The sequence below is a fragment of the Pagrus pagrus genome (genome assembly GCF_965226575.1).
Source record: "Pagrus pagrus genome assembly, chromosome: 17".
NCBI classification, from domain to species: Eukaryota; Metazoa; Chordata; class Actinopteri; order Spariformes; family Sparidae; genus Pagrus; species Pagrus pagrus.
The window spans coordinates 29356445-29368707 of NC_140201.1; the positions used below are offsets into that span (position 1 = coordinate 29356445).

Sequence of the window (12263 nt, forward strand, 5' to 3'; positions counted from 1 at the left end):
CCACCTCAGGAGTATGGTGAGTATGGACTCTGCAATTAGCATAATAAACATTAGATTTTTTTGGTTTTGTGTTGCAAAGATGCCCCTCCTTGGTTGAGTTTTCTGAATGGTAATGTTCTTGAGTAGGGGAATAAACAAAGTTAAAGAGGCTAGTGCATTAGACAGTCCATCTAGTATGTAAGGAAATAACAATACCAATTCAAATTAACAGTAGATGGACCATACCGTGATTTTCCTGGGGGAAATGGATGAAGAATCTTTGGTGGACTGGGTAATTCAGCTGCTCTGTGGTGTCATAGCAAAACAAAACAAAATTTTACTTACTGAGAATTAGGGATGTCCCGATACCGATCCAGCATTTTTAAGGTGGATTGGATCAGCCGATTACACAGGAAGACAGAAAGCGAAGGTGCGTTAAAGTGTCACAGCACCACCTCGGACAAATGAGTTGCGTTCACGGACGACTACTTGTTTTATCTGTCTGATGTCACAAAAAAATGATATCGGATCGGGAAATATCGGCGATCAGCCGATGTTGAAAAGGAAATACCGGAATCCAACCCAAAAAAATTTAATCGGGACATCCCTACTGAGAATAGATGATCGAAGTCAAATGAGCTGCAATCGTAACTTCTTACCTCTTCTTTGGCTTATCTTTTGGCAACTTATGTTGAGCCTCATCGTCATCTTCATCTTCACCAGGAAAGAGGATGTTCTTTTGTCTGATAAAAAAAGAACTGGATGTTATTTAAAATTAAAATACATACAAGAGTAGACATGTAGAAATAAATCATAGTGACTTGCATTCTTCGCCTTTTGGGTTTATTTGGAGAATCCTCCCAATCGGTCCCAAGATCAGTGTTATTAACAGCTTCTGGCAGCTTTAGCCTTGCCTCATTGTAATCATCAAAAAAGAAAAAGGAAAAAGAACATACCATTGACTGTCCCTCACAATAAGGTGGGACAATGAAGTCATTAGTTGGTTCATTTTTTAAATTCACATAACAGCCTAAACACAACTGGTTAATATCAAAGTTACATTTGTATGTGATGATTATACACATTAACTTAAGATATTAAGTGTCAACATAACCATTCAATTACTTACTTGATGTATATATAACTCGGACCCCATATGGAGTCCAGTCAGCTCCAGGTTGTTCTTGAATTTTTGTGGCCTTGGTAACATCCACTTTGCTTGGTGGCCACATGCACTCTCCTCCATTGACCCAATTTGATGGTACTACTTCCACTTCATTTGTTTTCTCAAAAATGACAATGTGATACATCGCCAATGCCTAGTAATGAAAATTCATTTTATGTTTCTGTAGTTTGGGAAATAATGGAACTTATAACTTGAGAGCAATAAGAGAAGAGACCTGGAACTTATAACTTGAGAGCAATAAGAGAAGAGACCTGTATCTAGTGAAAAGTGTCACTCCAATGACCTCCACTTGAGCTATTTACACGCAACATGGTGAAAAGAAATGTTAACTCATTCTTGCCACGCAAATGGACACTGCCACCTCTTCAAGGATTCAGGGGAACAAGTTCAAAAACCTGTATTAAAGGTTGAATATGGAGGATTTTCTCAAAAACATTGGATGAATTATTATATATATATATATGTATATATATATATATATATATATATATATATATATATTAGGGCCGGGACTTTAACGCGTTAGTTAAGATTAATTAATTACACAAAAATTTACGCGTTAAAAAAATTAACGCATTTTAATCGCACTTATTTTTGCACCGCCGAACGTTTCTCACTGGATGAGTTTCAGGCGTACCGATTATACTGGAGCACAATTATTTAACGAGTTAAAAAGCCGCCGACACTGGCGCCCTGGCAATAGCAACATTTCAAGACAGCACCGCTGTCCAGCTGCTCTCTCAGGCCGGCCTTGACAGTCGTCTTGCCTTCAGTGTCACTACAATGAGCTGCCAGAGCTAAAATATCAGTCTTTCCTAAATATTGTCTCAATATTCAGCCTTCCATGATAAGTCATTTTTTACAAGTAACAAAATTTAATAGAAAAGAAAAATTCTAATTGTATTTTTTATTTTATTTTCAATAGTAATTTAAATATACATATCTGGTATAAAATATGTGAAAATCCCTATTAAAGATAAACAGCATTTAAAAAGTTCAGACTTGTGCTGCTCTGTATCTCAGATTGAATAAGTGCCATACTACATGCTCCTCTGAAAGTTCACAGTCAGGTCAGGTGCAAGTCAGGGTGGGGGAGGGGAGCTTTCAATGCACCTGCACCTCCAAACTCCCTCCAAAAACACTGCTGCGTTCAAGGCAGGCAGGAATTACTGATTTCCTGGAACTGAATAAATAATGATTATTAATACATGTATAACTTCTTAATCCCTTTATGATTTGAAATTATTTAAAGATAAAAAACTATTTTAACTCGTTTTTACTAATCAAAACCATCCCATGGCTTGCATGACTGAGAATATTAAGATTATTTCATTTTTAATAGGCAGTTTTCGTATTCTTCACTCTGCTTATAACTATATTTGAAGTAATTATTTAATATGGGAGTAATTACCTCAATCTGTAGTATTTTTGCATTGAAACATTTGATAAAAGTTTCCTTTCAATTTGAGGCCATAACAGTAGTGAAGTTTCCCACTGCCTAGAGCAGTGAAGTTTCCCACTGCCTGTGAATGCAATCGGAGAAGCGGATCGTGCGGGAAGTCGACTGAGGACTGGAGGTATGTTTGCGGTACTATTTTTTAAAAATTAATTTTTGCATGTTATCTTGTCGACATTCAAATTACCTCATTTACTAAATGTTTGAAACCTTAATTACTATTGTCTATCGTATCCTCGTAGCATGAAGTCCGCGAATAAAGCCAAGCCAAGCCGTATTAGGTCGATTGTAACGTTACAAAATACATAAATTACGAGATTGAAACAAACAGTGAAAGTGATTCAGATTTTAATGATTAACATCTGTGATAGACTGCCATGAGCTGTTCTCATGGCACAATCCTTTGTGCATATGGTGGCATGCAAGGTTAGCCACAACCACTAGCCACAGCTGTAGTCACCAAGGATTTTATTTCAACCAGTATGTAACAAATTACGTTTCCATGCGCGACGCTTTTTTTTTTAATGTCGACTTACTCGATTGTGATTTTATATAGAGGACGTGTTGAAAATATCAAGATTAAACTCTGCAGGGGACGTCAGCGCCCTTTTTCGGAGGAATGCGCATAGTCAAAAATGACCTCCTAGTGTTTACCAAACCACACCTTGACCTTGTTGGAAAGCGTCATGAGGTCAAAGAAAGATGTGAAGGAGAATTCAAAAGGACTGAACTGTATGCGGTGCTCAGAGAATCCGACTACACTATGTCTTCGGGTGTTATTGACATGGTCTGCAAAGGAACAGAAGCACATAGCTAATTCATATGCAAAATAATGTCATCGGACTGTTTGGACCTTCTCTTGAATTATAAACTGTAATTGTAAACTTGAGAGGCAGAAGAAACTTTCCTGGAGAAATATACTTAACCAAGGGCGAAACTTTAGTTTCAGAAGTGGGGGGGACACAAGTAGGAACGGCAAATTTGTGCATGCATAGTGCGCTCGATTTCTGCCTGCGTAGAGCTTAAATCATGCCATTTCTATTTAACCCTAGCCTACTATTTTGTCATTAGCCATACTGCCAGTGGCGGAGCGTGGGTCTCAGCACAGAGAGACAGGAGCATTCTCGATTGGCCCTTGTGATAGTTATTTAAACATTGCATTTATTCCATTATTTAAACATGCTAGTCACACTAAATATTTCTGCAGAAGACAATGCCACAGATCACCCCCTCTAACACACACACACACACACACACACACACACACACAGGTCACTGTCTGAGTCAGTGGCTACCATGTCTAAGCCATGTAGCTACCATGTTAATTGTAGACTGTCTGTGTCCATTTAATGTTTGTGTTGTACCAAAGACATGGTAGCTACTGACTCAGCCAGACATCAACCTGCTTGAGCTTTCAGCACCATAGACAGTGTTGGTCACAGACTGACAGTCAGACACAAATCAACTCAACTCAGTAACCAATCACACAAGCAGCTCCATGGCTCCATGTTGTCCCTGTGTGATGTTCAGGACAGGTGAGGACAGTCTGAGGACAGAGAGCTCTGAGGTTGAAGTTTATAATTATGAAATGCACCGTGAGACTGTGACAGGTCTGTACGTCTTGACCACATGTCAGCTGTTCAGCTGTAGTAGAGGAAACTCCGCTGTTCTCAGCTCCACCGCAAGGAGCACTTTTTAAAAAAAAATTATTTTCTTAAATTTAGCTCCGGTAGCGACCCGGCTGAAATGCATGAGGATGCGCGGATCTGGTGTATTTATCAAAGCTTGGTCACCATGCTGAGGCACCGGGTTGGTTTGAGCTGCATTCATGAAGCCAGTCTTTAATCTCGCGTCTCCAACTTGTTCAGAACGCTGCTGCCTGATTTTTAACAGGCACGTCCAGGCGTGAACACATTACCCCTGTGCTGTCGTCACTCCACTGGCTTCCAGTTCGTTTTAGAATTGATTTTAAACTTTTATTGTTTGTTTTTTACGCCATTAATGGCCTGGCTCCTTCCTACCTGTCAGAGATTTTAACTGTCCGCGATCATGGCAGGGCCCTCCGTTCTTCCGGCCAGCTCCAGTTAGAGGTCCCAAGGTCAAGACTTAAACAGTGGGGCAATCGTTCTTTTGCTGTCACAGCTCCCAGGCTGTGGAACAGACTGCCCCCTGACATTCGCACCACTACTGACCTCAGCCTTTTTAAATCGAAGCTGAAGACACACTTTTTTAGATTGGCATTTAAATCTGACTAGGGTAGTCCTGCTCTTAGGTGTACTTATTTTGCCTATTTTTTACTTAATGCACTTTTGGAGGGCCTTTAACACCCTGCAGCACTAGTAGTACTTTCTTGTGTTTTCTTGCAGCACTGTAGCACTTTCCTGTGTTTTTTATGTATTGTTTTTATGTATTATTTTATTGTTTTGATGTAAAGCACTTTGGGTACCGTCTGGCTATTGTAAAGTGCTATGCAAATAAAATTTGATTGATTGATTGATTGATTAAGTTAGAGGCTACTTTCAAACTCGTTACTCACTGGTCGTCAGCGTTTTAGCGATCGTACAGCCTAAGGCCAGTATACAACAGGTAACGGTGTTGTTGTCTCTTTTCACCTCCTCTCTTCCTTGTGTGATCAGTGCGCTGCATACACGTTTTAAACAGAGATGGCTAAGCGCCTGGTTTAACATATTAGTTAGCTAACGTTAGCTACAATAGCGTATAGAGTAAAGTTAGAAATACCAGTAATGACTAATCAACCCACATTTTCTTTCTTCCTTTTTAGTCCCGTTCCAAATAAGGACTTTAAGTTGAGCTGTCGGCTCCTTTTCATCTTTTTGCTGCTGTGCCGCGTCCTGTCTGTGTCTTTGATTGAGCACGTAGTGAGAGGGGAGGGGGAGGGGGGCTTCCGAGCGGTCAGTATACGCAGGGTTTCTTGTTGTTTTGCAATTACAGCTTGTGCCTACTGTTAGTTTTCAAACTGTAAAAAGTGGGGGGGACAAAAAACATGATTTTGAAAAGTGGGGGGGACATGTCCCCCCTGTCCCCAGTGTAAATTGCGCCCTTGACTGAAGGTCAGTTTCTAAGCCTGTTGAGTGGCATCCTATCGTGGCATCCCCTCCCCCACCCTGAGTCCTCTTTTAACAGCCTTAGCTTTGAAGTCTGTCTTCTCCCTCTCACTAGAGAGATTTCTGATGCTGCTCGGGAAATTGCCTCCATACAGAATTGGGGGAGCATACGTCAGTCCGACCACCCAAGAGTCCGACTACCCATTAATCCGAGTTACTTTACAGTGTTAGGGTTAGGTTAAGGGAAATGTAATCAAATAATGCCCTATTTGCATATTTAAATATACATTCATGGAAACCGCCAATACAAAGGATGTTCTTATTCATGTCAGTGATCAACCTGTGAAGTTTCATGGAGATATCGCTTAGTTTAAATTTTTGCCCTATTCACCTCAATTATACAGGGGCTAATATTGTGGTGGCCATATTGGATTTCCAGCAAAAAATTAACTTGGTTGTCCATATAGGTTGTAATCCTACTGGGTCAAAGATATTTTTCTGGTGGCCAACCTTTTATAACATTGCAAATGCAGCACCCTGGGTGGATCATCTTATTTGTCCTCCAACATGTCAATCATTCTGTTCATTCTGCTCTTTCCTGGCTCCTTTCCACTAGCTGCACTTTGATTATTTATGTGTCCCATGAGATGTCTGCGAGGACTTTTACCCCAGTTGGTGTGACAGTGGAGCATTACCGGCGGGATGGTGCAGCGGGGGCTCCACAGTAAAGCCGGGGGCATGGAGGGGGTGAAAAGGGAGGCTATACAGTAGGATATACAGTAACATGTTTTAATAAAAGTATTTTAAACATGCACAGAACAGTAACACTCTTGCATAAAAGGTATGCCCCAGTGGTCAGCATAATCCGACTCGAAGCAGACTGGTGCATTGGTGTGCAGATTGAGAGGAATAACAGAGAGTTTGTCATCCTGAATGTATACAGAGTGTTTTGAATAGGAAAGCTAAGTAGCTTTAGAAAGCTCTAATCATTATGGGACAAAAATATTTTTGTATGACACTTCTGGCTAAATCCTCTTCAATCTGGCTAAATCCCTTCAATCCTGTTTTTTCACCTTTAATACCCCTTGTCTCTTTGGCTGCCATGCAGCCCCCTTTCACCCTAGAGACCCCAAAATTTGCATGAAGGTTGTCTTGGGGCCCCTACACAAGAATACGAAAGCAAAATATAAGTCATTTAGAAAAAAGGTCCTTTTCAAAAACCCAATTCAAAAGGGTGTTACACCCTCTGACATACTGACAAATTTATAGCATTTTTTTTATAGAGGTCGTGGAAGTCTGAGCTTTTGATATGTTGTTCTGTAGCCCCAGATGAGTAGATAAGCATTGGTTTGGCTTTGATTAGACATCTACTTTTTGGTAGGCGGGCCTTCAAACTTTCACATTTTCAAACCAAATGAGGCTCACCATTACAACAAACTGAATGACTTGAAACTTGTTATCTATTCCAAAAGCTCACCACTGCTGGCCACTAGGAAAGCGAAGAAAGCTCCAATTATGGGACCAAAATGTTCTTGTATTACAATTTTAGCTGAGCAACATACTCAAATCGTATTCATTTAGGATAAAGTTTTCGCCCTTTGGCCCTAGAGACCCTAAATTTTGCACGGTTGTTGACCCCCCAATACAAGTGTGCCTAAGGATTTTTCATATTGCAGGTTATACTAGTTTACAAAATAAATATGTAATGTTGTGTGAAAAATACCATTTGAAAAGTTGAGTGAGGATTTTGCGTCATATTACGTCACGAGAGGGAGTTGTATGCTAGCAACTGCCATAGCTTAGTGTGGGAGCAGATGGCTATCTGTCAGAGCGGCCATCTTATCGTGAGTCAGTGTGTTTACAGCAGGTTTGGATTGCGTTATCATGGACATGGTAAATTATTGAGTTTGTGGTGGTTTCACAAACTCCAGCCTGTCACGACACCGAGTCCACCGGTTTCCTAACAGAAAAAAAACGGTGCTATCTTTCGTGCCTGGGTGCGTGTTGTGCAGCTGAAGAGACGGGGCTTCACCTCTGCGTCAGCTACGAAAAAACTCGGTTGTGTGTCGCTCACTTTAAACCAGAGGATTATCACTCCAGCGATCTGATGGAGTTAAACTGGGATTCCGAAGCAAGAACTGTGCGACCCCCCGCCCCCCTCTCCCCTCCCAACCCCCGGTGCGGTGCGGTGCCTTCGGTGCCGACAGCCTCATCCGGACCGCTGTCTGTCAGCAGCTGCTGGTGCTGCCGCCCCGGCAGGCGACAGTCACGGATCAGACAGAGACTCAGCTGAACGTGAACAGCCACTTGTAAGTCTTGTTTTATAGCATTTGCTAAGTACCCATTTACTGGACGTACATAAGAAGCAACGTGACATGTTGTTGTAGAGCAGCGCAGCTAGCTTGCTAATAAGTGAGCAATGCTAGCTAACACTAGCTAGCGTTAGCAACGTTTTTTGCACAACCTATCTTATGAAAAGGCACTCGGTTTGCCAATATAAGAAGTGTCAAGTTTAGTTACAGCCCAGTGACCCTGTTTGCACAGTTAAAACATTCCTAATGTATTTTATGTGCTATATTCTGAAGGATTTGGGAGACATCGGCAGTAATGAGGCAGGGGAGATGACAGTCAGTGCTGCAGCAACAGGCTTTCCCTGGCTCCTCAGTGCCCCACTGCGGCTCACAGTGCAGCCCCAGACCTTCTCATCGTGAAACAGGTAGTGTAACATAATTCATATAGAGAATGTCAGCATTCACACTATTGTTCCTCTGGAATTTATTATTCCGTATTCCGTACGTTTTTAGGCTCGTTTCTCCTCCTACAAATTTTGAGCTACAGAAACCATTCAACTATCAAAATCTTCAGCTCGTTAAGGACATTACTGCTTGGCATTTCAATCTTTTATACTTTTGGAAATATTGAGCTTTTTCTGCAAAATTTTCCCCATTCATCCTTATGGGGATTTTTTCAAATTTCATTCTGCTACTACTTCAGCATACGTTCAGCTATAGAAACCGTTCAACTATCAACATGTTCAGCTTTTTAAGCTCTTTCAGCCTTGTACTTTTCAGCTTTTTCAAATATTCAGCTTTTTCAGAAAAAAAATTAATATGGAAGCAAATGGGAAAATCTTCAAATCCTCTTAAAAACTCATCCACTTTCAAGCTCTTCTGCTCCCTCATACTTTGAGCTAGAGACACCATTCCAACTTTAAAATAGTCACAGGACCTCGAACTAGTTGGCATGTATTCAGCTTTTTAAAATCTTTTACGGTTTTGAAATTATCACAGCTTTAGTTTTAAGGATTTTTAGCTCGTCTTCTGGGTTTATAATGGGTGTGTATTGCGTGAGCTAGAGTGGGTGACATCATCGCTAGAGTGGAGAGCAGCTGCAAAAACTTGAGAAAAAACTCTCTTCAGCTTGATTTGGGTCCCACAGCTTTTACTTCACATAGACAATTGATAAATAGGTGTTAGGGTGTAGGGTGGTTGGAGAGCACGAATCGCTGTGGAGAGTCCGATCAGGGCTCTGGTGGGTCTCAATAACCAGGCCGTGGAGTGCAGAAAGAGTTCTTTAATTTCTAATAAAGTTGTTGGGTCTTACAGGGACTTGTGTGTGTGGTTTCTAGGATGTACACAGAACAAAAGAGTGAATCACACTATTGTTTACATCTTCATACAACAAAAGGTGTATAACCAATAGTAGCTTAAAGGTTTACCACATTAACACACTGCTTATTACTTAACTCAAAAGAATTGCAATCCACAAGATAATCATTGTTAATATCAACTGGACTCTACTTACAGGACAAATGGACGCACACATCCCTCTTAAACTGAAAAAACTAGACCTGGAACACAGGAAAAAAAACAGACTGAAAACTGCCAGCAACACCTTTTAGTGACCTTTTTGTCCTCTCTCCTTTTCTGCTACTGGTTAAGCAAACCAATCCAAACTGGTTCCTGTTGCTAGGCAGAACAGCAATAGCGCGCCCTCTAGTGGTCAGTAATGAGCCACTCTCTTTTCAGCTCCTGATGATAGACAGCCTTTTCAACACAATATATACATAGAAATGTAGGAAATCTTGTTGGCTTTCAGATGATGTTCTTATTTCAGATGTAGGACTTAAACTTTTGGCTGTAGAAGCCCTCGAGCGACAATCACTCCAGCAACTCCCCAATTAGCTGCAGTGTTAACTTTGAGCCTAAATTTCTGGAGTGGAGCAGACGGTACCGGTTTTGTCTCTCGCTCTGGCTCCCTCATTTTTCTCTTTACAGAAATAAAAAAGACATCACATGGTTCAGCAATGTCTCCTGTTACTCACTGTATACATATTTTGGCCATAACCATTACACTTTTTTCTAAACCTGCAGGAGTTTGGGAGGTGTTTTCCCATTCATTATTATGGGGACATTTTCAACTTTGGTTCTGCTACTGCTCCAGCATATGTGCAGCTACAGAAACTGTTTGGCTGTCAAACTGTTCAGCTTTTTAAGCTCTTTCAGCCTATTACTTTTCAGCTTTTCAACCTTTTCATCCTTTTCAAATATTCAGCTTCATGTTCAGCTAGAGAAACTGTTCAACTATCAAAATGTTCACCTTCGTGTTCAGCTAGAGAAACTGTTCAGCTATCAAAATGTTCAGCTTTTAAGCCCTTTCAGTTCATTACTTTTCAGCTTTTCTCCCTTTTCAGCTTTTTCAAATATTCAACTTGATGTTTAGCTAGAGAAACTGTTCAGCTATCAAAATGTTCAGCTTTTTAAGCTCTTTCAGTTCATTACTTTTCAGCCTTTGACTTTTCAGCTTTTGAAAAAAGTCAGCTTTTTCTGCAAATTCTTGACCATTCATTCTCATAGTTTTATTTATTTTTTATGCATTAGGCAAGTGTTTTCCAGCACATTCAGCAGATTTCCGAAATCACTTCAGCCGTCAGCATTCACACTGTATTTTCGCAGGAAATAAAATTTTTCTAGTTATATATGCTATCTATATGCACACAGGCGGTACAACTCCAACACTATCTGACCTCCATTTTTAACACACTTGAACACATTCTGTGACAGAGCTGTTGTATGGGATTGCAGGTTGGACAAGGGTATATGTAGTAAACCAACCATTGAATGTATTAAGTTACATAATTGTATAAAGATTGACCTCTTATTATCCTAGCTTTCCAGGCACAGCCCAAGATGTGTCATGGTGCAAATTAATAGGTCATTTTCTTTTTTCAGGGCTACTGACAAGTTCATTGTGTGCCAAAGCCAGCTGATGTCTCTATTTACTAACTGCTCAGCCTGTTGTGGAGAAACTGAAGTCAGTAACTCCAACGGAAGGAAACATTGAGACGCAGGAGGGAACTTGTGCAAAAATAAAGCAGGTAAGGGTCTTCTTGTGATTTCTGATGAAAGAGTATCATAACTTGTATTTCAGTTTGTATATCTTGTGTTATTTATGTACTGTAATCTTCTGCCTTTCACATATGTCTTCCATGTCTGTCAGCATTTTTGGCTCCTCATGGATTCTCTGAGAGTGCGAGAGTGCAGCACTGTCCTGTCCTCGTCTGCTGCGGCTCCCCTTTCCAGATCCCTGCAGAAGATCAACAAGGAGGAAGCTGTTGGCATATTCACTGCACAGCATTCATGATTTAATACAGGACATTGATAACTCTGAGGCTTTTCATACTCATAACACTGTTTTTTGTTTTTTTAAATGGGTCAGATGGTATATTTCTTTTGATTATTAATGGATAATAACCGTTTTTTACAATCTGGACTTTATTTCTGGCATAAAATACGATCAGTTACTCACCCAGATAACTTTGGTGTCATTACAAGTCGTTCCGACGAAATTAGATCCAGCTGAGAGCCGCGTATATCTGTATAATGCGAGTACACAGGGCAGTGCAATGTAACCTCTAAATAACACATTATCTGCCTCAAAATTCGTTAATTTCATCAATATTTTGTTATGATACGCTACTGCTATTCCCCTCTGAGTCCGGGGTTAGCTGTTGGTCTGTAGGTTGACCTACTAACCTCTGATCTGGATGATGTCATCTCCGACCGCGGCGCGGCTTGTTGCTATCGCTAATGCTACGGTTCGTTTCTGCGTGTTTCCGACTTGTCTGAACAAAATGAGCCGCTGGACGAAGTTGAGCTTCCTCTCCGCAACCTAGACTTACTAAAGCCTTGGCTAGTTGCACTAAAAATGGACCCGAATGCCGAAGCGGAATGATTATTATCAGAATGAGCTGGGCAGCGGTCGGAGATGATATCGTCCAGGTTAGAGGTCAGTAAGTCAACCTACAGACCCCGGTTGTTGATAACACCTAACCCCGGACTCAGAGGGGAATAGCACTAGCGTATCATAACAAAATATTGGTGAATGAACAAGTTTCGCGGCAGATAATGTGTTATTTAGAGGCTGCATTGTGCTGCCCCGTATACTCATTATACGGATATACGCGGCTCTCAGCTGGAGCTAATTTCGTCGGAACGACTTGTAATGACACCAAAGTTATCTGGGTGAGTAAATGATCATATTTTATGCTAGAAATAAGGTCCAGATTGTAAAAAAT

At 40.8% G+C, this 12263-nt stretch overlaps 1 long non-coding RNA gene across 1 annotated transcript; it reads left to right on the forward strand.

The window, feature by feature from the left end:
- Positions 1-7471: 7471 nt before the first annotated feature.
- LOC311272593 lies at positions 7472-11334 on the forward strand. The gene is made up of 4 exons (XR_014624582.1): positions 7472-7995; positions 8272-8402; positions 10918-11063; positions 11186-11334. It is a non-coding gene; the product is annotated as an uncharacterized lncRNA (long non-coding RNA).
- The last annotated feature ends 929 nt before the right edge of the window (positions 11335-12263 follow it).